Here is a 26,344-nt window from a genome sequence, read left to right as displayed (position 1 = left end):
CACAAGTGAAAGTCAAGAGAAAGGACACCAGTTACCAGGAGAACCCCAACCCGGCCCAAGCAGAACACAGATTACACCAGCTGAGGGTCTCAGCCTCAGGTGCCTACCTAAGGAATAGAGGCACGCCTTTGGCTGCCCACCCCAGAAGCTACCACACCGACAACTTTACAGCAAGGATCAAAAGGGACCCTGAAGAAACCTCCAAAAATTCAAGGACGCCAGCTCTTTTCACCACACACTCCCATATACCCAGATCCTTCTGAGAGGAGCAGGAGGGGAGGGACAGAACCCAGCCACTGCCCATTTTATCTACAGTGTCTGATATCGTATCAAATTAAGTTTTACCAGTCAGCAGAAATCTAGTTTTTAAAAATTATTTCTCCTGCTAGTAGATACAGGTGGGGATTCATGAAGAGGACTGTATTGGTTTTATATAAACAAAAACCCATATATTTTTTGCACATCTGAGTACATTTTGAGAAAATGTGTGATCCCGCTACATAGGAATGGAGAAAAAAATATTAAGAGGAAATATTTCAAAATGAAATTTTCTTTCTATTTTTCATTTGTTTTTAAAAAAGAAAAGACATCTTGCCTAATCTCTGTCTCTAAAGAAAAAGAACTGTAGCTGCTGCATAAAAGCATATTTACAATAAGACTGTCCGAATTCATAGGAAGAAAACATCTTTCCTGCAAAGGCCTGGTTTCCATGAAAAGGCTTCAATAAAATTAAAGATACAGAAAAATGTCTTTTTTTGGTCCTTAATTCATCCCGATTTCTGGAATGACTGAGAATAAGAAGGGATAAAGAAATATAAATGGCACAAAAAATCTCCACAGCATCATTCATTCCTATTCATCTGCTGGCAATCTGCAGATATCATTAGTGAGCATCAGTCTTTCTCAGCTATCCAGAACTTAACGTGCTCTAAAGAGCCATCCAGGTCCAGCCCTACATCTGGGTCCACTTTTCCCTTCACACTCTTTTCAGAGCTCACATGGTGTCTTACACAGTTAATGAGAAAGAACTCTTTGCGGGTTTTCTGTTTTCCACCTCCTCCCTTACATAGAAGGAAAATAAGCCATGCCATCCACAGAAACTGAGAACAGGGGCAGCCTCATGACTTGTAAACCTGGTGGCATGAGGTCTGAAGGGCTGCATGTCTGGGCAGCCTCCCTCCCCAGGAACTTCTGCTTCTTCTGGATGTCAGGTGCAAGGAATCCCAGCACCAGAGTTTCATTCCATTGGTCCTAAAGCTGCCCCTGCCTGCAAGAATCGCCTCTTAAAATGAATCTACTCATGTGTAACTACAACCTTTGTCAGCTACCACCTCACCCAGTATTGACCTCACTCAGGATTGACCAACCAGCGACACTCAAGCCCCAAGAGGACAGGAGCCATGCTAAGCACCGTAAAGAAATGAGGTGAAGAGTAGGAAAAGAAATCTGAGGAAGGAAGGGAGAGAAGGTTAAATGTTGGGGATTGAATCATGTCCCCCACAAAAGGCATGCTCAGGTCCCAACCCCTGCCGCTGTGGGTGTGAGCCCATCTGTAAAGAGAACCTCTGAAGATCTTATTAGTTAACGTGTCCCAAACTGCATGCGGGCAGGTCTTAATCCAATATGGATTAAGTTCTTATAAGCAAAGGAAATTGGAGAACAGAGAAGCCATGGGATGAGCAAGAGACCAGGAAGCATTGGACCCGGAGGGAAAAAAAACATCACTATGTGTATTGCTATGTGACAAAAAAGCCAAGGAGCCCCAAAGATTGCCAGTTATCCAAAAGTTACTGCCCCCAGAAGGGAGCAAGCTTTCTACTCCCTGAAACCAAGCACCAATAAATTCATGTTGTTAAGCCAACCCACTGTAGGGTTTTTGTTTTAGCATCAAATGCAAACTTCACTCTCACCAAGTAATCATAAGAACAAGTTAACATTTTTAATGGCCATTCTGTGCTTAACACTTTAATATTATATCATTTAATTCTAATAGCAATCCTTTGAAGTAAGTATTATTATCTCCAGTTTACAGATTGCAGAAATGAGAGTCAAAGAGTTTGAGTAATGTGCCCAAGGTATTGCAATTTATGGGGCTGTGATTCGGAACTCAGCCTACTGACTAGAAAGTCCATGCGCTCCTCTCTTTTCTGTGTGTGTGTGTGCATGTGTGTGTGCAGGGGCACAGATTTCAGCAGGCACTAGCAGTAAAGGATAATTCTAATTTGAAAGTATTTTTCAAATGTACTAAACCTAATAACCCTGGCACTTCTACTTTGGGAATTTTAGGAAGTTATCTTAAGAAATAAATCATAGATATGCATGGAGATTTTATCTACAAAATGGTATTCATTGAAAGATTTGGCTAGAAGGTAAAATAATCCAATGTTACTGTGGGGATTAGTCTTTAAATATTATAGTTTTTTGAAACAATAAAATGCTAAGTATCCATTAAAAATGCCATAGAAGGAAATGCAATAACCTGAAAGAAGAGTTTCCAATATATTCTAAATTTGCTGGTTGGTTGGTTTGCTTTTTAAGCCTGTGTTCTGGTTAACATTGTTGCAAAACAAATTACCGTAAAAGTCAGTAACTTACAACCACCTTTTTATTTTTCTTCTCATATGGCTTGGGCTCCCTCACATCATGGGTGCTTCAGGCAGTTGAACCTCTTATATGGTGGCTCAAGGCTTTAGCACAAATTTGCAGAGAACAAGATGGATGCTGAATCACCTTTTCCAACTAGCCTTGGAAGTCAAGCAGTCATTTGGGCCACATTCTGTTGGTTACAAGTGAGTCACAACCCTGACTAGATCCAAGGCAACGGAAAAATAAGAGGACTGTAAAAAAAGTTTCTGACCATTTTTTGCCAACTGTCACAGCAGGTTACTAAAGAGTTATATCTAGAAGAGTTATATTTTTGGAAAATAGACCTTTGGCTAGAAACAAAAAGATATAAAGACATGAATAATATATTAAGACTGATTTTCTCTGGAATTTGGAGGAGTTCTAGTTTCATCTTTTTTTATCTGAAATGTTTTATATTGCCTCATGATTAACTTTATAACCATAAACAAATCAAATAAAAATATTTCATTTTTAAAGTTTGAAACAAATGCTTAAATGTTATTTCCATATTCTTCACTAGTTAAGAACTTACCCCATCTACTCATCTTCCAAAAGCACCACACAGCAATCTATCACAAATAAAACCCTCGGGTACAAATTATACATGAGTTCTTACTAGCTTTTTTTTATCACATTCACGTCAATAAATCTCCTCAGTATCTCAAACCGCTGCTTACCTCCATGTCCAGAATCCGTAAGGATCGTGGGAAACACAGCCAGCGTGGGAAATCCCCAGGGATGGGAGTGCAGCCACAGCCTTCGTGTGCAACCCCTTCAAGGACGCCCTCAAAGGACTCTGGTCACACCTGTTTGAATATGGTACATTTCTGGCAGCTGGTGTTATTTTCTTCTCATAAAAATTAAAAATAGATCTCAGATCAATCAGTAACCTCAGGTTTTGAGAATGATACTCCCAGAAGAAAAAAAGAAAAATTAGCACAGTTGGCTAAAACCAAGAAAAATGATAGATACTAACCGGGTAGACCATTACTGGGATCATCTGTTCCTTTAGGCCGCCTTCAGTGTCCACACCAATGGCTGCAGACAGAATGAACAGATGTCTTTCACTTAGGGGGAGAGGTATATACTAGACCAAAATATTCGTGAAAGTCTCAGAGGCTAAACCATATTAATGACTCTCTCTTTTTCTTTCCTCCTCTGCTGAAAACACTATTAAAAAACTAAGGTCACCAGCTGTTGCATGCCATCAAGAACTAAAGAATTTATGGCAAGAGTCCTATTTAATTACAGCTCATGAAACTGATCCTATGGTTTTGCAGACCTTATATATAAATATTATTTATATCCCCAACTTTCAGGAAAGCAAGATCTTTTTCACAACCTTGTCAAAGGTCAGGGATCTGCCCTTGATGTTAAACATAAAAGGTGTTCCACAACGTCGCTAAGAAGATTATAGGCTGGTTTTCAGGCATGGTTTTCTTCTCTACACAATATAGCTCACCTTCGCTGACAATGGAGAAAGAACTCCATTCAGTACACATCTCCTGAAAGCCAAGAGTACCTGTCTGAAGAGTGTGTCCTTAATTCAAAAGATCATGGGATCTACTGGGGGCTTACAAAAAAAGGAATGACATAACCTAAACTATACCTTAGGAGGATTCAAGCTGAAATTAATAAAGTAGAAAACAAAACCAAATGAATTTTAACACTGCCCTTTGAAAAGACCAATAGAATAGGTAAATCCCTACTAAACTTAATTTTAAAAAGAGAGAAAGAACAAAACAGTAAAATTAGAAGTGTGAAAAGGGCATAATCACAAATTCTAAAGGGGCTAGAAGTATTATAGTGGAATATTACATAAACTTACGGTGATGCATTTGAAAACCTAAAGGAAATTTATTTTCTCCTGGAAAAATACAATTTTTATAGTTGATTCAAGAAGAAGTCGTACATGTGAATGGGTAAGAGGTAATGATGGCTCAGCAATTAGATGAATACAAGAGACGTTTTAGGTTGGAGATCGGTTGTGAGGGTTAAAAAAGAGATAGGGGAAGGTAACTCTTACTCATCTGGTCTAACTGAAGGAAAAGACTATGATTTCATGCACAAGGAAATCAGGAGCAGGAGGTGAACTTAGGGGAAATTTAATGAATCGATTTGGAGACCTTGTAAGGTACATCCAAGAGGAGATGTACATGTAAGTGGCATAGTATAACAGAAACCAAGTGTGTAAGTTAGCAGGACAATGCACTGGTATGCAAGAAAAATAAAGGTTCTATTCATTTACATCTCATCCTTTCTTAACTTTTAGATCTTTGTGTTATTTCATATTGTGCAAAAGATATTAGTAAATATATTAATACTTGTGGTGATTTGGAACTGTATTTACCCCAGAAAAACATATTCTTAAAAGTTAGTCCAGGGCAGGCCATGGTGGCTTATCAGGCATAGTTCTAGCCTGCCATGCTGGAGACCCAGGTTCGATTCCCAGTGCTGCCCATGCAAAAAAAAAAGTTAATCCATTCCTGTGGGTGTGGACCCATTCTAAGTGGACCTTTTGATGAGGCTACTTCAGTTAAGGTATGACCCACCTCATTCAGTATAGGCCTTAATCCTATTACTGCAGTCCTTAACAGAGAATGAGATTCAGGCAGAGAGAAAGAGAAAGCCACAGGAAGTGAAAAGCTGAGATGGAACCCAGAACAGAAAGGAGAGACCAGGTGATGCTGCCACACACCTTGCCACGTGGCAGAAGAGCCAAGGATCACTGGCAGCCAGTCTTTGGGAAGAAAGCATTGCTTTGATGATGGTTTGACTTTCCTGGCCTCAAAACTGTAAGCTAATAAATTCCCATCGTTTAAGCCAACCCATCACAGGGTATTTGCTTGGAATAGGCTAGGAAACTAAAACAGTGCTGTAGTACTAATATATTGAATGTACGTATAAAGGGGCAAATGCTCAAAAAATTCTAGTGATATGAATGAGTAATCAAAAACATATAGAGAAATTTCTATAGTACTCAGAAATAAAGAACAAGGGATTACTAATGGGCACCACAATATGGATGAATCTTAAAGTCATTATGCTGAGCATTATGTGTGGCACAAAAAGAGTACATACAGTGTGTGATTCCATTTATGTAAAATTAGAGGAAACGCAAAATAATTCAGCGACACAAAGCAGTTCAGTGGAGGAATGGATTGCAAAGAGCCATGGGGAATACTTTAGTGTAATGGGAATGCTGAGGAGGTGTTCTGACAGGGTGCACATACTGTCAAAACTCACTGAGGAGTGCATTCTAGATGGATGCCATTTATTACATATACATTTTACCTCAACATTTTGATTTTAGAGACCATATTTGCTGTGATAAAGGCTCTAGCTCTCCTATGTACCCCAGCTATGTTATGTTGTAATTACAAACAACATTCAAATCTCAGTGGCTACAGAACAGCTATGGCTCTGCTCATTTCTGCTCATATAGCATGTTCATTTCAGGATTCAGTCCGCAAGCCCCACATAACATGCACAGAGCTTTTACTGACCCAACCTTAATATTAGCAAATGCCCCCAAACCACTAGAAATGTGATAGAAGTCTATAATATGATAAAGGAGGTCAAAACAAACAAGCAGAAAAAAAGAAAGTTGCTGAAGATAAACACCCTGCAAGGTGGAAAAGACTTTTATTAAACTATTTTTTTTTAATAAACATTTAAAAATGAGCTTTTCATTTCTAAGTAAATTATAAATTTGAGAGCAGAAGTGGAAAAACCCAATAAAACACTTGGCAATTAAAAATTAGATAAAAACGATAACATAAAAGGTTAGAAAATTAGAGGACTGGGCTAGGAAGTCCAAAATCCAAATAATAAGAGTTAGAGAAAGAAACAAAGAAAAAGGGAAAACTGAGGAGAATAAATCAAAGTAATAATTCAAGAACAATTTCAATAACTGAAAAACATGAATTTGCAGAACAAAAATCCCCATCAGTTCCCTGGAAGAAAACGGATTCATATCCAGGCACATGACCATGAAATTTCAGAATACTGTAGACATAGAAAAGATCCTAAAATTATTTCAGAGAGAAAAAGCAAGACATTTACAAAATAATCAGCATAGCATGTGAGTTCACCAAGATTGAGATGGCAGTAAAGCAATGCCTTCAAAATTCTGAAGGAAAAAGTACTTCCTACTTAGAATTCTATACCTAGCCAAACTCTCATTTAAATATGAGGGCAGAATGAAGACATTTATCAGACAAGCAAGGTCTCAAAAAAAAAAAAAATTGCTTCTCATGAGCTGTTTCACAAGAAACTGATGAAGGGTCAGTTCTACCAAAATAAAGGAATAAACCAAGAAAGAGGAGAGACATGGGATCCAGAACATAAAGGAATCAATACCAAAAAATTGAACGATGGTGAGGAGACATCAAAGAAAACAGCTGAGTGGCAATCCTAGAAAGCAAACAGTCCTGACTGGAGCACATTAGAAGGCTCCAGGAGTGATGCAAATGTTCTAAAAATGATCACAGTGATGAATATACAACTATGTGATGATACTGTGAGCCACTGATTATATACTATGTATGGACTATATGTATGTGTAGATTTCTCAATAAAAATAATTTTTAAAAAAGAAAAAGGCTCTAGAAGAGTTTCCTACAAGATATAATTTATGCTAAATGTATTTGATACATATTGAAAAGAGATGTATGCAATTCTGGGAAAGTTTAGGTTTAATTCAGCGATAAGCAAATAGATATTAAACAATAATTATTTTTTAAACAAGGATAATTATAAATTCCAGAGAAAACAAAATATTGTACAGGTCAGGAAATTATATTAGAATTTGTATATTATATATATACAAACATATATATATCTTGCATATATTTATTTGTATATTACATGGATCAATATACAAACAGCATTCACATAGTGGTAATACTAATATTGACAGTAAATGTGGCACAAATAAAATTACTGCATAATATAATAGATGGATGAAGATATAGGATGAATATATCTTCCTATATCGGAGAAAAGTGAAAGAGAGTGTGCCGGTTTAAAAGGATGTATGTACCCTAGAAAAGCCATGTTTTAATCCTAATCCCATTTTGTAAAGGCAGCTATTTCTTCTAATTGCTATTCAGCACTGTATGTTGGAAACTTTAATTAGATTATCTCCATGGATATGTGATTCAAATCAGGGTGGGTATTAAACCCAATTAGGTGGAGATGTGACTCCAACCATTCCAGGTGGGTCTTGATTGGTTTTACGAGAATCCTGTAAAAGAAGAAGCACTTTGGAAAAAGCTAGAGAACGACAAAAGAGAACCACGAGATTCTGAGAAAGCAGGACACCGCAGAAACCACGAAGCAGAGAGCCCACCAGCCAGAGCCTTTTGGAGATGAAGAAGGAAAACGCCTCCTGGGGAGCTGGAGAGGAAGCTAGCAGCTGACTGTGTTCGCCACGTGCCCTTCCAGCCCAGAGAGAAACGCTGACCACCAAGTTCATTGTGTGCCTTTCCACTTGAGAGAGAAACTCTGAACTTCATTGGCCCTCTTGAATAAGGTATTTGACTCTGGATGCCTTAGATTGGACATTTCTATAGACTTGCTTTAATTGGGACATTTCCATGGCCTAACAACTGTTAACTTGCAACTTATCAAATTTCCCCTTTTTAAAAGCCATTCCGTTTCTGGTATATTACATTCCGGCAGCTAGCAAACTAGAGCAGAGAGTTAAAACTTCATCTTCCAAGTGCAAAGTCAGTGTTAACAGATAATGCCTGATGTTGGAAAATCAAAGTAGTTAACATATCATAAGTATGAAATAAGGTAAATTCCATGAACAAGGAAACACTGTGCTTGCCTTCAAGGGGAACACAGACTCAAAGGAGAGAGCGCTGTGCAAAAATTATTTATCATAAATGTGGGACCCAGAAGAGAAAGGAGCTAATTCTGCCTCAGAACCTCAGGGAAGACTTCAAAAGAAAGTGGAGCAGAGAAGGAAAAACCCCGTTACCCATTCTCTCCTTCCTTCCACAACAGAACCCACTCCTGGCACCCCATTTCCACCTTGGATTTAAGTGAGCACATGGGCACTAGATTCTATTTCCCAGCCCCTCCTTGCCACTCCCCACCCCCCACCCCACTTCCTGCTAATTATGCCTGTGTTTTCTGAAGGGGGCAAATGTGATACTGGCAACTTCTGAATCATATCTCTAAAAAAAGAAGCCTCTTGTTCTCCACTTCCTCTATGAGCCCTTCCCGTGGGCTAAGATGCAAATGTTGGCAGCCTATTTCATCCATCCAGCCAAGGACAAATCCCCAGGGATGGCAAAGCCACAAAACAGATGACCCTATGATAGAGAGTCTACCCCCGGACTGTCTACCTACTTAGACTTTTATGGGAAATGGAGAGAAACTACTAAATGGTCTCTGTGAAAGCAGCCAAACCAATGTCCCAACTAGCAAAGGAATCCAGGTCCGGAAGGAACTTATGGACAAGACGCAGAGGGAAAGGGGAGGGGGGTAGGGAGGGACGAGTAGTGGACATACACAAGGGCATGCAGCAGAAGCAATGAATGTGGGGCTGGGGCAGAGATGTGAGAGGAGGTGACGGGCAAGCTGGAATTCGATGGTAAAGCCATGCTAAGGAATTTACACTTTATCTTAGAAGAAATGGGGAGCTATCAAAACTTGCTTATACGAATATTGCAAACTCTTTCACTAAAATGTCCACGTGGTTATCTGAAAATAATATGTAATCCAATACCTGTATTTTCTAAAACTAACTACATACAAATAGATCGCATGCAAACTGTATGCAACAGATTGCATGCAATACTTGCTATCTCTGAGAAAGTTCTGATTGAAACAGTAGCTTTTCTAGCATATTCAAACTGGTCTTCTTCCATTTAAAATTATCACTTCAGGATCTTGGAAACAATTTTTTAATTTTCTATATAAAGAGACATTTCTAATGGTAAACATCTTCCCAGTATTTAAAAACTTCTTTTGAAAATACTCTTGTCAACTTCCAACCCTAGAGTAGTAATTATAAGTTCTATTCATTGATTGCAACAATTCTGCTGCTCCTTAAATACATTATCTTGTTTAAGTATCACAGCAACTCTGTAAGTTATCTGTTATCATCCCCATTTTCCAGAGGATAAATTACAGCTCAGGGAAACTGAATAATTTACCAACTCTCACACAATTAGCACGTATTATGAAAAGCACTGCAATAAACCTCTGTAACACAAATAACAGGAAGCAAATCATCTAGAAGGCAAATAATCAGAAGTAAGGGTATGGGCATTTTTAAGACTCTTGAAACATTTTAACAACTTTCTCTCCAGGCAGGTTATATCAATTCACACCAGCAGTGATTGCTAGGGTTTGTTTTACAACAAACACCCTTACTGTAACTGAGTTTATTACTTTCTAATCCTTGCTAAATGGTTGGTGAAAAATTAGGCACACCATTCTTGTTTGAACTTATAGAGGAAGTTTCTTTTTCACATATTTAAAAAATATACAATATTCTTCTTCAGTGGTTTTAATAATCCTCTGAATTATTCCAGTTTTAAGACATATCAAAAAGTGATCCTAAGCCCATGAACTTTCTATTACAACAGTTCCCTCCAAAAAGAAGTGAATCTGCCATATTTATTTCATTTACTCATCTACCCATCCATGTGATCTTCAACAACACTTACGGAAAACATTCTGACAAAAGGTATTGAGACTTACTAACATTCATATCCTTTAACCCACTACTATCTCCCAATAGAATGCCTTCTGTAGACTAGTCTTGTTTCACTTGGTTTTGAATGACCCCACCTTTTGCTTTTCTTTGTTTCTCCCACCACTTCATTTCAGTAGAGTAAAGCACATTATCAAGAACAGCTATTTTGAAAACAAAGGAAATTAAGCAGGTGGTACCATCTGTAGTATAAGCCCTATAAAAGGCTACCCAGTTATTCTAAATTTGTTGGGAAAAGTTCAGGCTTTCACAAGATTCAAGTCCAGAATCTTCACCTAAAATGGATAGATTACATACATACACATATACATACAAACATATCCTTTGAAATAGCAATAAACAATCATCTCACTTTCTAACTTAATCTGCTTCAAAACAGATCCCCTGCCAGACACTTGCAGTATGTGCCAGCATTGAGCTATATTAAATCTATAAACTTACTATCTGCTCCAAGTCTGTCTAATGATGGGTCTCTTGGAAAGAGAACAGACTGGTGCAGGTTAATTCTTCCCCCATCCACAGTTGTTCCCCGTGTACCATCACAAAAGCTTTATTTGTGGGGGGAAAGGCTGATACAGTGAGTGTTCTCTAAGCTATAAATTACTGCAAACCAGCAGACCTTCAGAAGCTCACACACCCAAGCATGCATTTGTTATTTCACAAATACTTATTGTATGCTGACTATACTAAATTTCAGAGATAAAATGAGAAATAAGGTGGATAAGGTCCCTGCTTTCAAGGCTCTAACATTCTAATGGGGGAGGATACACAAATTAAGGAAACAAGAGAAACAAAGCATGTAAACAAGGAAGTGTTAGATTGTGCAATGTGCTATGAGAAAGCCGGTGAAGTGATATGACGGAGTAGCTGGGGCTGGCCAATTCAGACAGGGCACATGGGAAGGTGTGTTAGTTAGATTCAGTTTGTCAACTTGGCCAGGTGAGCATACCTAGTCTTGTTGCTGTGGACATAAGCCAACGGTACATGAATCTCATCTGTTGCTAATTACATCTGCAGTCAGCTAGGAGGCGTGTCTGCTGCAATGAGTGACATTTGACTTAATAAGCTGGTGCTTAAATGAGAGAGCGCAAGGTAGCACAGCCTAAGCAGCTCAGCACTTGCAGCTCAGCCCAGGCCTTTGGAGATGCAGAAAGAAGTCACCCCAGGGAAAGTTGTTGGAACCCAGGGGCCTGGAGAGAAGACCAGCAGAGACCATCTTGTGCCTTCTACGTAAGAAAGAACCTCAGTGGGAATTTAGCTGCCTTTCCTCTGAAGAATCAACAAAAATAAATCCCTTTTTATTAAAAGCCAATCCGTCTCTGGTGTGTTGCATTCCGGCAGCTAACAAACTAGAACAGAAGGCTTCTCTGAAGTGCTGGCATATAAGATCAGTCTGAAAGGTGAGACGAGGTCAAGAAGCCAGCCATGATAAAGTTCCAGGGAAAAAAGAGCCCAAGCAGCAAGAAGAGTAGAGTCTCCAAGGTACAGAAGGTTGACCAGTGAGGTTGGAGCAATGGAAGAGTAGGACAGAGCGGATGGAGCTAAGTTTGAGAGGAAAAAGAAACTACCTTACATGATGGCCTGTGAAAGGGTTCAGAATTTCCTACAGGAGCTATGGGAAGACTCTGAGAGGCTTTGAGTGTAAGTGACAGTATCAAGGAGAGACACAATCTGATTTGTCTTAGGCTACCATTCCACCACCTCAGATTTTTCCTTCTAGCTGCTCCAAAACACTGGAGGGTAGAAGGAATATCAATATAGTGATTCAGCAGCCATACTCATTTTTGTTAAATCCCATTTTCTTTGTTATACCTCCTCCTTCTCCCTTAATCCTTTCCCCAATCTACAGGGATCTTTGGCAATGCCCATTCTGACTTTTTCATGTTGAGAAGGGGTGTCCACATAAAAGGATAGGGAGATTAAATTAATTGATAATCTTGGAGAGGCTGGTCCCTCTGAATTTCAGGATTTATCTAACCTAGGAGTCCTCCAGGAATTATATATTCCAGGAAAGCAAATAAAGTGCATGAAACCTTTACAGAGTCTCAGTTAGAGCCCTAGGTGTTCTTAAGAGTCGATAGGAGTGACGTTGGTTAGGGTTTAGCAAACCGTGACAACTAGCACTATCTAACTAAAGCTTGCAGAAAAGTAGCCTCCAGAATAGCTTCCTGACTCTACTTGATCTCCCTTAGCCACTGATGCCTTATTTAATTACATATCTTTTCCCTCATTTGGTCCAGAAGGCATTGTGGATCCCATGGTACCACAGCCCGACTCACCTGGGGAGTCACTTCCCAAATTGTCAGGGAAGCAATATGCTTTTGACTACTTGTGACTTCCTGTGTTTTACTGTATAGTCCTGCTGACACTAATAATAATATCATTAAACACGTTCGTTTACAGAAATGTAGTCCTCTGTGTTATGCAGCTGAAGTTAACAAGATTGTTGTACAAATTCACAGAGGAATACAAGATTATTAGCTACCATAGTTATTTTGGCTTCAAGCACAGATAATACGGAAACATTGCAAGACTTTTATAAGATATGAAAATATGCTGACAAATTCTGCTTTTGTACATGCAGTCACATCACAGGCAGGGTCAGAACACAGGACTAGGATTACATGGCAGCTGTGGCTCAGGCACAAGCAAATGACAGACCGGAGGGGCTGTGGTTGTCATTTGTTTGTCAGTGTCAATTCCATCTGTGAAAAGCAGAGAACAAGCATGCCGTGCCTCAAGATTCCTGGAGCAGCCTTGCTAAATAAAATTATAATACACTTCATAATCCCAAAGAATTTCATAAGTAGACATGAGAAAATAACAGACAAGTGGCCCAAAGATTCCAGGTCCCTGGCCCGAAATGTGGCAATAGGAATTGCTAATGACAAGTGCTACTCCTGGCTACCCCAGCATGCACCAGTCACTGTAGACTGCCTGATAAGAGCCACTGCCCCTTTGTCCCTCCCTTGGAGAGCTCCCACGTCACTCTGGCTTCCATCCCTCCCCTCAGCCTCATGTTTCAGAGGGGGAATTATTGTGTGCCACAGTTCTGGCCAGTGAACTTCAAGAATCCTCCTGTGGGGCTTCTGAGAAGATGAGCCTCACCAGTGAAGAGATACATGGGAAGAAACAGCCCTTTCCCCACACCTTGAATGCTTCAGCCGGATGAGGCTGTGTCTGTACACAGTGCCTGAGAACGTGGCAGCCATCTCACCCCCAAAAGGATAAGAAGATATACTAAATGTGGCTGAGCAAAAAGATGGAAAGAGCCTGGGTCCATAGGGATGTCAGGTAGTTGTGAATTTACGCGCCTGGAGTCCCTCTACTTCAAGATTTTGTGGATAGGACAATGCGGTGGGCAGAATAATGGCCTCCAAAAAATGTCCACGTCCTAATCCCTGGAAGCTGTGAATATGCTGTGTCACAGGGCAAAGGGTAATAATCAGGTGGCAGCAGGAATTAAGATCGCTAATCAACTGACCATCTTAAACTAGAGAGATTATCCTGGATTATCAATGTGGACTCAGTGTAATCATAAGGGTCCTTAAAAGTAGAGGGGAGGGCGGGCCACAGTGGCTCAGTAGGCAAGAATGCTCACCTGCCATGCCAGAGGACCCAGGTTCGCTTCCCGGTGCCTGCCCATGTAAAATAAATAAATAAATTAAAAAAAAATAAAAGATACCAAGGTACTTTAAAAAAAAAAAAAGTAGAGGGGAATTGAAACAGAAGACCAGAGAGATGGCAGCATGTGGAGGACTCGACCTGACTTGGCTAAAGGAGGGGGCACAAGCCAAGGAAGGTGGATGGCCACTCTTAGAAGCTGGAAAAAGCAAGGAATCAGATGGTCCCCTACAGCTTCCAGAAGGAGGCTTAGATTTTAGCCCAATCAGACCCATGTTGAACTTCTAGCCCATCAAACTGTAAGGTAATAAATCTGTACACCAAGTTTGTGGTAATATGGGATGGCAACCATCAAAAACTAAAACAGATGGCAAAAATTTTATCATCCAACTCCAGGCATGTTGAGAGAGCAGCGTAATTAATAAGTTTGGCAGAAAAAGTAAGGGTAAATTGGAGCAATCCCAGGGTCAACAGGACATATGCCCACCCCTCTTATTGTTTATGTCATTTTGAACTGGTTTTTCACCAAAAAATCCCAACCAGTTTCAGTGAACCAGTCTATATATCAACAAAATTTCATTCTTGAAATGCTTTAACTTCAAGTCATTAATGTCAACAAACACAAAGCTAGCAGCACAAGAAACAGGGGCTACTCAACCCAGAAGCCAGCTACACAGAGCTCCCTTGCAATGTGGAGATCCCCCCATCCTGAAAGTCTTCAGAGCAAGGAAAAGAATGAAAAGAAAGGAAGAACAACGCCCCACTTTTAAAAAGGCTACAATTAAGTTGAGAAGACAAATGACACAGAAATTAAGGTACTGGTGGACTGATTTATAAAAGTAACTCTTTCTTGGCAGCACCACAAAATGTTCCGCTGCCAAGTTCTTTTGTCCCCTAAAGACGGGGGAGTTGGAAAACCTGTATATTCGCTCACGTCTCCCTTTCCCTGGTCTAAACATCCATTTCCCTAAACCCCAGGAGAGTTCTTTCCCCAATGTGAGCTAAGAGAAATAGAAACCAAAAGTACCGTTTGAAAAGCTAGGTTAGAAAGGATTTCACATTATAAGAGAGCAGCCGTCAACTATTTAAAATGGGGAAAATATCTACAAGCTTGAGAACCTCACTTAAAGAAACTCTATCTTGGTTAGTCAATGCAGGAAAATAAAGATCAGCGATGGAATGAGCTTAGGGAATTTGCTCTGGGTATTTAAATGGAGAACAGGAGACGTGAGAGGCAAGAGCTAAATGTAAGAGTCCTAAAGGAATTAATTCAGATTATCTATCTAGGAAGTAACGCAAGAAGAAAGAGTTAAATCTGGGGCCTCCAGCTTGGGAAAGGAATTTCATTTCCTGGGATCACTGGAGCAGTGAGGCATCATTGCACAGAACCAGCAGCCCAGGCAAGGATCCACCGGCCCCTGTTATTTTCACTATTCTGGACATTCATTCATCTGGGGAGGGACTCCACTTAGCAGAACAATTTCCTGCATTGAGAAGAACAAGAAAAGATTAAGGGAAGAGCTTATTAATTTTAGATGTATACAGGAGGAGATGCAATCTTCTGTGAAATCACAAAATCCGTCCGACACCACAAGGTGACTTTTACTTTTAATTGATTTGTCGGTGTACATTAGGAAATGTTTGGAGAAAAAGGGAAATGTTCCTTTAAGAGAAAAGGCAAGAATACAAGAGACTATTAGTAAAGGGAGTAAGGGTGGGTGGGCAACAGAGGCTGCTTAGCAGAGTTAAAGAATATGTAGGCATTCCATGCAAAACAACTTAAACCAAAGCAAATATGTTCACCCGGAGCAGGGCTCCTGGAAGTCAGCGCCTGATGAATTTCATTTCTGAGAGAAGCCAGGGATCATCAAAGGATATGAATATTGATTGGTGGGCAAGCAAAAGATCTGGTGGAAACAGGTCAAAAAGATTCATCTTCCTTAGCTTAACTTCCACCTGCTCCACCACAAAAAGAAGCCACAATTCCCATCTAGTTATTATCTTCTTCACTTGTAAAAAAAAATCCCTCTACTCCATTCTGAATCTTGAACTCTTATTAGCTTCCAGCCATGCTCAACAGCTATTATTTTGCCCCTGCTTCGGAAGCATTTCCCTGATTTAGTCAGTTTTATTCATCCATTCATTCACTCATTCATTCACTCAATAGTTAGGTTACAGTATCCCCAGAATGTCAAACCCCAAGGGAAGATGAATAATATCCAGCTTTATTCATGTCCCAATGATGTACACTCCCCTTGGGCCACTGAGCTGGAAAGATCATTCCTGGTTCTCTGGATTGATCTTTCCATGCTGTTCCTAGTCACCTTCCAGGCATGGCCCTTCCCATCCCAGGAAATGAAACCCTACAGACTCCAGAGGAACCGTGGCTCTGCTAACATCCTGATTTGGACTTCTAGTCTCCAGATCTATTCCTATTGTTTCAAATCACCCAGTTTGTGATACTTCATTATGGTGCCCCCAGCAAACAAAGATAGTTACTAAAAAAAAAAAAAAAACTTCCCCACCCTCTTCTGCTGATCCAGTTAATTTCTAAGACCTCAGTTCAAAACTTAAGACATCTAAAAAGTTCCCTTTAGCTAAACCCACTGAACCCATAATCACTCCCCTTACCCGCGATGTAGCCTCAACTATTGCATAAATGCATTTTCATCTTCTCTTGTCCATGTGTTCCTATTTGATAGTTCCATGGTTCTATGTATTTTTGGCTTCCCCAGCAACATTCCCTGACTTTGATTTGATGCTCTCAAAGCACCTCCCACTCACAGTACAAAATTTAAAATACTATTAAACAAATAACTGCCTCGTCATTAATTAAATGTGGAAAACGAACATAATTTCCTTTTCCTTTCCAAGCTCACCTCAGTGCTCTGAGACCTACTTGTTACCATGGCAACAGCATGATTCCTCCCAGGTCAAACAAACAAACAAAAAAAGTCCAAGAGTCACGTTGAGCCCACACTGCCTTCTGTTCATCTCTTATACCGTAGCTAACCACTACTACTTAGGACACATCACATTTTTCACATTCATTTTCTGACTCTCAATCTCCACAACCAAACTGTTAAGCCCAAATTCTGACTACCCACTGACAGGTGGCCATCTCCAACAACTGGAGAGAACAGCCACCGACCTCAGCCACACACACACACACACACACACACCAGGCTCAGCAAGTGAGAGGATGAGTTGAGTGCTTTCAAGACGGCCAGGATTCGTCAAATATGGATCTCCAAGGACCATTTCACTCCCTGTGTCCTTCCACCGCAGCCACCAGGGGCAGAAAGTCACCTTCAGCCTTTGGCAGCAGATAAGTCAAGGTCTGAAGATCAAGACACTTCCAAATACTGTGAAATTGATGGCATTGCTTAGCCTCTCTGTGCCCCAGTTTCTTCATCTGTGAACTGGGGATAATGCCACCTTTGCAAGAGGCATTCAGTGAGACAAATTTCACCATCGTAGCTCCCCAACAGCATTAACTTCCTTCCCTTTTCACATCCTCTGCCACAACTTTCACCCCATCCCTCAACTTCTTTGAAGGTTCATGGTAGTCTGCTCTGCCTTGCAAATCAGGGCATTTCCATTTTCTAATAAGTGACTTTTCTGAGGCAAGTGCGAGAAAACCCAATCTAAATTGCTTTAGCAAAAAGAGACCGATTAGGGCGGGCCACGGTGGCTCAGTAGCCTAATTCTCGCCTGCCATGCCGGAGACCCAGGTTCGATTCCCAGTGCCTGCCCACGTTTTCAAAAGAGAGAGAGAGAGAGAACGATTAGCTCACAGGGCTGAGAAATACAGGTATAGGCCAGCCTCGGATCCAGCTGGACTGGAAACGCTATCCAGAACCCAGCTCACCCCCCAGGTCTTGGCGGGACCGTGCGCCCCTTTAGGGGTGGACGCCCTACTCAGGCCGCAGGAGGCCACAGTAGCTCCACCTCCCTGGTTCGAGAACAGCTGGCGAAAAAAATCAAGCCTTTCTCTAGTCTCAGAAAACAAAACGCAACAAAACCTAGCCTGACTCTGATTGGACTAGCTGGGGGTCACATGTCCATCTGTGACCTATCATTGCAGTTTGGTGTTGCAGAGCTTGACTGGCCAGACTAACACGTTAACACCCGCGAGAGGTACCGTGTGCATGCGCATCCAAACTTTAGGAGATGGCAAATTAAAATGGCCATCTTTAAGTTGGGGTGGTTGTTAACGTCCAGCATGTCTGTGAGCCAGGAGACAGGTGCTGCTGAGAGAAGCAGCAAAAAGAGGATTTTTGCAGACCTCAGAATGAGGTCACTGTTTGCTCCGGCCCAGTCTTGTTGATCTGGGTATGGTTAAGCACACAGGTTCTAGGCTGTCTGGGTTCAAATCTTCACCCTGCCACTCCTTGGCACGTTATTAAACTTTGTGCTTCAGTTTCCTCATCTGTGAAAAAGGAACAAGTAAAGGGCGTAAAGTAGTGCTTGGCTCTTTTAAGGCTTGAGTAAGGGTCCACTCTCACTAGAAACTGAAAGGGAAAGTGTATCCATAACCCTGCCTGGGCATGGATGTCCAACTTCTAGTAGATGATTAAAGCTGTACATGTGGAAATTTCTTAAGAGAAACAATAACTCGGAGTTTCCAAATTCCCTGGGACAGAAGCACAGAAACTTTGTATTGTACCAAAAATAGGAAAAAAAAAAAAAAGTAACTAAAGTGGAGTTAAATAAAATTAAAAGGACAACTATTTAGCTTTCTAGCTCACAGTTCCTTTACTTGGCTCTTGCACGAATGTGAACCTAACATGCATTTCAAAAGTTAGAGCCTGGCTAATTGCATACCTGGTAGCAGTATTAATTACAGAAGTCCCTTAGTCACATGAATAGCCTGAGTGATTCTCCTTGGAAGGTGACCTGACTAGTAACTAAAAACACTCACATGTCCCAGCCCCATTGATGGAGGGCAGGAAGTGTAACCTTTGACCAGGCAAGTGGTAACAAAGTTGCCCTTTCTGCAGCCAAGAACCAAAGGCATTAAAATTGAGTCAGTCACCAAGTAGGTTGCATTTAGGGTCATCTATCTGAAGCATTTGCCAAAATGTTTACTTTTCTTAGTAATTTAAAACGGATGAGAAAAGCCTTTGCGCCAAATATTGAAAAAAAATTTTTGGTTCCTTCTCCATGATTCCATTCCAGCAGGTTATGTTTCCACTTCCTCCTGGAGTACACTGCCCAGCACCCCCTCCTTATGATGACGAGACTGCAAATTGTGGTCAGTTCTTCCACAAATTGAATATATTTCTGCCCTATCAGCTGATTAAAATGAAATTATTCTGCAGTGATGTACATATGTGGATGACATTGAATCTCACACACTTTCAAGCAGAGATGATGAAAATATGTTTCAGGTAATTTACCAAGAAGTCTCCCCTTTGTTTTCCACTCACCTTTAATAACCTTCAGACTGTGTTTTTCAGTGCTGCGCAGAGTTGGAGTGGGACACAGGAGACCTGTTTCTGTGGTTGTTTCTGTATGAGGTTATGCTGTTTACTTCTAGGTGTGGGAATGCGGCATAGATAGAGAAGTCCTTTGGCAATTAGGTTGGAACTAAGCAAATGTGAGTCCAAAAGCTACTCAGACTTTATAGTCAGCTTCCTTCTGCCTTGTGAAGTTTGGCTAGCAAAGGGTAAAGATTTAGGTCAGATTGTAACTCTTTGCTTCTTGACCTTCCTTTCTCAGATGTTTCAGCATTGACCAGGACTACTTAAGGACTGATGCAAAGTAAATGTAGCTTTGATAGTGCTTCCTCCTTTGACACTACATCATATTATCCTTCTGGAGCAATATATTGATTTTAAAATTGGCTTCCTGACTTCTAAGTAATTGTCGATTCTATTTTTAATGGAGTTCCTGTCTACCGAATATACATTCCTTTTTTGGTTTTTCTCCTTCTATAATGAGGTACATTCTGAATCTCTCAGAATCATTCTTGTATTCTTAAGATGAAGGACTTGAGGAAAATGGATGGAGTTCTGATACACCTCCAAGAAATTTCCCTATTGCTTCATGAAGATTTTCTCGGCTTTCATTACTTTCACACCTGCGTGTAGTACTGGGCTAGTTCTGAGAGAGATGATTTTTGTTTTCCTATGGCAAACAAAAAAAATCTGTTTGGGCTTTATATTTGTTTTATTAGGATGGTCCTGTTTAATTGACCTTTACAATATAAACCTTACTAGATAAACATCATTGATGCAGGCAGGAATTTACCTTACCTTGCAGTTTCACTTGTAATCTGAACTCTATAAATGCAGAGTGAATCTAAAACTCACTGGCAACAGAGAGCGAAAGAACCTAAAGGTCCAGGTTATTTCTCGGGGACTCCAACTTGCATTGGTTTGACCCGTTACTGGGAGACCCAGGATTATCTCCTTACTAGACCCAGATAGATGGAATTCTCTGCAAAGAATGACTTTAAACCTTAGCATAATGGAAAACAGTAGCAAGAATAAGATAAACTATACTGTTTCCTCCAGGGACTACTATTTCTCCCCCTCAGACCTGCCCACTCTTCCAGAGAAACCCACTGCACTGCCTCCTCCTGGTGAGGGTCCCCAGGAGTCTGCTTTAGTGTGTGTGCTCTCGCTCGCTCGCTCTCCTGCTCTCTCTCTGGCAGTGCTTCAGCAAATTGTCACTCATTCGTTGATCAGTGCTTCTTAAGTACTAGCAACCTTACCCTTAGACTTAGGCAACCCCACAAGCCTGAGACCTTGTTCTAACTCCACTAAAGCTGTGCTCAACCCATGCCCTTTCTCTAGGCCATATTCCAGGTGCCCAAGACCCCAGAAATGGCCCTGGGGAGTTGGCAAAGAAAAGCTATGGTGGGAGGTGGGGGGAGATGGATGAAGATGAAGGCGGGGTTGCCACACACTTAAGGGATATGGGGAGTCCAGAATGGGAAGAGAAGGGGGTGGTACCCAAGGCAGGGTCTCTATTTGCAGCCTTGTGGCAGCTTCTGCACACATGTACAGTGGTGAACAAGAGAGATGGCCCCAGCACTCCTGGGTCCTCCAGCCCAGCGGGGTAGGCAGATGAAGAAGTCATTAGAAGCACGAGTGATGGGTTCTGCAAACCAGAAGCACAGAGTGCTGTGCTGTGCAAGACTCTGATGGGGGTGCAAGTTGGGAGAATTCAAGCTTGGGGGGGGGGGAATAGGGCACCTTCTCTGAGAACACCCCATGCCTGATTTTTCATCAGTGCCCAGCATGTCTGTCAGGTCCACAGTGGATGTTGGAGTCAGGGTGAAGGTCACAGGAAGACGCATCTGACTTACCAGTTTTTCCAACCCAAGCGGGCCAAGCAGCTGCTACTGCTTCTATTCAGGGCTGTTTGAATCGCATAATCCTACCCTGTCTACCGGGATGGAATTACTCTTTTGTCTTTGAAAAATTGTTCTTTATCTCCTGGGAAGCTGAGTCCCAGGTACTATTTTCCAACACAAATGCCGTTGCTCCTGGATGTTGTATCATAGAGTTGGAGGCTCTGTGCACATGGTGTCTTGTTTGCCAGGGCTGACAAACTAAGACAAACATGCCTAAGCCAGAATTCATACACTGCAACTCAAATGTTCAAAATTGTGACTTTCTTTACTATGCAAAACTGTGATGTGCTAAAGTAATTTTGTTCCTGATGTTAAGCAGTCTTTTCTGGTCTAGCTTATTCTCTTTCAAACTCTCCTTAATTGACAAATACAGTTTTTTTTTCCATCAGCAGCTGAGTGGTGTCTTGAGGGCAAGATAAGATTAGTTTTTGAAAATAAAAAAAAGCTACTTTTTTTTCTCATAAATTGTTAGGTGTAAAATCCCGACCTTGCTACCTATTTCAAGGGTAGCGTGACTCCCAGCTATGTGACCTCAAGCAAGTCACCTCCTTTCTATACTGGGGAGAACAATATCTATCCCAGACATGAAGTAAGCGCCGTAAGGAGGTAAAACATTTGGAACACCTAGCACAACCCCTGGAATCTAGCAAGTGTCAGTAAATGTTAGTCGTAATTCACTGTCCTCCCCTTAACCCTGTATTAAGAGGCCAGACTGTTTCCTGAAAACTTTTGAATTAAAAAAAAGAAAAAAAGAAAGAAAATATTTTAATCTTCACATGCAATAAGATTCTGGTTTACTCTAATGCTAAGAAGCCATGATTATGTTTTCTTCAAAGATAGATACCTAATGTTTAATACATAGATGAGAAAAAGAAAGACAGAAACACAGAGGTGGGGAGAAAGAGAAATGTGCTCATTGAAAATGAAAAGAACTAAAATTAATGCAAATAAAGTAATCCAGACTTCTGGTTGTTTTGTTTATTTGTTTTGCTTTGTTTTTACCAGATTTCTATTTTGAAATCAGAATAATGAATTTCTGATCTAGAATGGCATTTTTGGAAAGTTGCTTAGCAGAAATTGCAAGATGTTGCCAGAGCTAAGGGTTGCAGACAAGAGCGTGGATATGGAAATGATGAGTATCTTGACACTTAAGATTCCCGTTGAATCTGAAAATGTCCCCTCCCTTCCGCTGCTGTTTGGAGTATGGATACTCCATATGTTTCACTCATTTATCTTCGTTCCCCATCAGACTCGTACCTTCTATTCTCTACCTCTTCGTTTTACTAAAAAGCTTTCCAAAGATGAAGTCCTAAGATAAAGAATCAAATTCTGGAATTATCTAAACTCCAGTAACACTGAAGACATGAAAATCCGCAGAATCGTAGCTCTCAGCGGTTGATAAATAGCACTTTTATCCTCACCTTGAGCTCTTAGGATGTTGCCATAATGTAACATGCCACTTTCCCATAGTTGCTGTCTCTGCTTCCTTTTATTTATAAGAGTGACAAAACGAGACATCTCTATTTTTTTGTTTTATGTGGTTTTAGGGGATAGCTGGATCTACTAGTTTATAAATGTGTTGTTTTCTAGATAATGTAGTAAGTGCAGCCTAATAAAGTTTTCGTAAAGGCAGTGCGACTACCTCCATAAAGTAAATGTAAAGATAAAAGCTGTTTAGAAGACTGTTTTCAGTTTGTGAAAAAAATAATGGACAAGTAAATAAAATGTTGGAAAACATAGATATGCAAAAACCACGCCCCTGTTTCTACTATCCACACAGCTATTTTTATGACTTTCCATTGTCTTTGTCATGTGTGTGCATCTTACACAGCAGTCATAATTTAAATGCCATTGTGCCTTTTACTTTCTAAACTTATAATCACTCCCCCCGTTTTCTAATTTTTCAGTTTTTCATTTGCTGTGCGCCTATTTAATCACTATTAAGGCTTTAAGTCACAATATTTTCTATTTGATCATTCCATCTTCTGAAGAATTCACTCTTAAAAGTAGCACCTTGAAGAGCACATTATAACTCAAAAGCCCTCCTAGAGCAATGTTCGTTTTTATAGATGGGAAGACTGAGGTTCTAAAACAGTGATGCGACTGCCAGGATTATTCTTGGCAGATCCAGAACTGGAACCCAAGTTTCCAGAACCCCAGATGGTTTCTTCCCAACCACAGCTGCCTCCTGTCAGCACCCAGCATCTCTGTCCGGTCCACTGGGGATGTTGGAGTTGGGGGTTGAAGTCACAGAAAGACGCGTCCTGCTATCAGTTTTTCCTACCCAAGCGCGCCAAGCAGCTGCCACCGCTTCTGTCCAAGGCTTGTTTGAATAATATAATCTTACCCTGTCAGCCAGGATGGGATTACTCTTTTATCTTTGGAAAATTGTTCTTTATCTCATGAGAAGCTGAGTCCTGGGTACCAGGTTCCAACACAAAAGCTGTTGCTCCTGGATATCGTCTCATGGAGTTGGAGGCTCTGTGCACACAGTGTCTTAGTTCGCCAGGGCTGTTGCGACAAACACCACACAATGGGTTGGCTTAAACAACAGGAATTTGTCTCGTGGTTTTCAAGGCTGGAAGTCCTACCTCGATGTGCTCTCGGCCTCCCAGAATCTGTAGCATGCCGGCAATGCTCTATCACAGGGTAGTATCTCTCTCACATGTTTGCTCCACCAATTTCTGCTGATTTCTGGCTTCTACTGCTGCGTCCAACTTCAGCCATAGTGGAATAAGGCCCACCCTCATTCAGTTTGGGCCTCACCTTAACTATTGATAACATCTTCAAAGGTCCCGTTTACCAAAGGGCTCACACCCACAAGAACATGGATTAAGACTTGAGCACATCATTGTGGGGATTTGATCCAATCTACCAAACATGGTATGTGTATTTCTGCAAATTATACTGCAAGTGAGTCACACTGAAGGGCTGCACCATGACTCTCCCAGAGGTAACTACCTGGGGGACCTCGAGGTGCTTTGGAGTAGGACAGGGGCCCAGAGGCAGCTCAGATCTATGTGACTTTTTTTTAGAGTCATGGAGTCAGTCCAACAAGGAAGCCAAATCCTGTACACACTAGATTCGCACATAAAGGCTTCCTCTGGGCTGCTGGAATTGATGCAGTTCCCACAACCACAGGACAAGCTTTGTCCCATCACCGTCATGGGCCTGGGAGCCTGGGGATGCTGTAAGAAGGACTCAGCAGACCTGAACAAGGCGCTGGTGAGTTCCAGTTTCCATGAGTACCAGCTGAAACGGTGGTCCTCTTAGCTGTGTTTTTCAGCTCCAAGTGCACCTGCCCCATTTCACAGCAGGCCTGGGAAGCCATCACGTGCAATAATTTTTAGTAATGGCTGAGCACAGCTGCATTTGAACTGCTGCCCTGGTAGTCTGCACTAGAAAGGCTCCATATCCCTTTACAAATTCCCTGAGCCTTGCCGTCTATTTGACTTTGGTGCTCTTAAAGTTTCGTGTCATTTTCAACATGTTAAGCCAGTACTTCAAAAGCATTATTGAGTCTGAGGGAGAAAGCAGAGCCTGAGAGTGTTCTTTTGGCCACGTTTGTCCTCGGCCTTCTGTTTCGCAGCTCACAGCCCACAGTGAGAAGACATGTCACTGTTTAAGGATTCAAGGCTGGTTTGCTTCATTTGAGGATCTGTCTGCTGATTATCTACGGAGCAATCAACACTTGATGAAATGCATTAGAGAACAGCTACACTCCAATGCAGAACACACATTTCTTGGTGAAAAATAGTCCCACAGCATCCTACAAGATTTCAGATACATACAGATGGCGCCTCCTGGACAATCAAGCATTTGTCAGGAATGTTAGACAAATAAAGTTTTATGTCCTTAACATCATCACTGCTGCCAGGAGCATTTATTTAATGCAGAACTAGCTGGCAAGAAAGATAGGAAGGAGGGAGGGAGGGAGGGAGGGAGGAGGAAAAGAGGGAGGGAGGAAAGGGGGAAAGAAAGGAAAATAAAAAGAAAAAGGTCAATTTGATTTTCTTTATGAGTAATGTTGCACTTCAGAAAATGCTCCAGAAAGTTGATAACTGTAGTAATGTGCTTTAAATAAGCATTTTCTTCTTAATTCTCCTTCCAATTAACATAGAAGTTTAGTGAATCATATGTATGTTTATTAAGTATAGATTACCTACTAAAGAAGACCAAGAATTATATAAAATCTTGACAAAATTAGAACTCCTGGAACACTTCAGAATTGTTGGTTTTTTAAAAACTACTCTCGTTGGTTTCACCACTTCCTAGTAATTTATGGATTTAAAGACACTGAAATGTGCCTAAAATCTGATACAATTTGAAATCCTGGAGCAAGTCAGAATTGTGTTTTTTCTTTTCCTTTTTCTTCTTTAATTACAATTGTCAGCCTTGCACTTCCTGGCGCCCTGTGACTCTAAAGACGTTAAAATCTTTTACACTTTATCAAAATTGACAACGTGCTTCTTGCCCAAGTATAACTCTATTTGAGGAATTCCCCAGTGGTGAGTGTTTGGCGGCACTGTTTTTATCTTATGTGCTGATATTTATGACAAGTCTGAGAAATGCTCAGCGTATCAGTTACCATCTCTTCACACACACACACACACACACACACACACACACACACACACACACATCATTCCGAAGGAAAAGTGATGCTCTTGCTCAGGCTGTTTTACTAAAGACCTAAAAAAGGGAGATGTTACATAAAACATCTTAATATCCTTTGAGTTTTGCTGAAGAGGTATAAGGACTTGCAATGAATAATTATAAAAGAAACTGGCACATCCTAATCGTATCCTAAATTTAAACCTTCCAAACAGAAAAATAACCTTCTATAGAATCTTTCTCCTAAGAAAGGAGCACTTGTCAGGGTCTCTCGTTGCAGGAGCCTGGAGAAAATGAGCCTTGTCTTTTTACTACCCTGTACTGCCTCCATCCAGAACCCAGCCTAAGGCCCCGAAAGCCGGGAGAATGGGCAACGTTAT

The 26,344-nt window shown here is 40.9% G+C and overlaps 1 long non-coding RNA gene across 2 annotated transcripts in view; it reads right to left on the bottom strand.

The window, feature by feature from the left end:
• Positions 1-17,946, bottom strand: part of LOC143676403 (uncharacterized) — a 58,696-nt gene extending 40,750 nt beyond the window's left edge. Inside the window, exons 1-3 of one of the 2 annotated variants that reach the window (XR_013172059.1) lie at positions 17,782-17,946; positions 3,602-3,663; positions 3,303-3,431 (exon numbers count right to left, since the gene is read on the bottom strand). This is a non-coding gene — a long non-coding RNA (uncharacterized LOC143676403). Of the gene's footprint in view, positions 1-3,302; positions 3,432-3,601; positions 3,664-16,615; positions 16,671-17,781 lie in introns of those variants that run through there. The other variant, XR_013172058.1, reaches the window with a different exon arrangement.
• Between the last annotated feature and the right edge of the window lie 8,398 nt (positions 17,947-26,344).

The sequence above is a fragment of the Tamandua tetradactyla genome, chromosome 3, assembly GCF_023851605.1.
Source record: "Tamandua tetradactyla isolate mTamTet1 chromosome 3, mTamTet1.pri, whole genome shotgun sequence".
Classification (NCBI taxonomy): domain Eukaryota; kingdom Metazoa; phylum Chordata; class Mammalia; order Pilosa; family Myrmecophagidae; genus Tamandua; species Tamandua tetradactyla.
The sequence above is the reverse complement of the archived record's forward strand: the minus strand, read 5'-3'. Positions and strand labels throughout refer to the sequence as shown.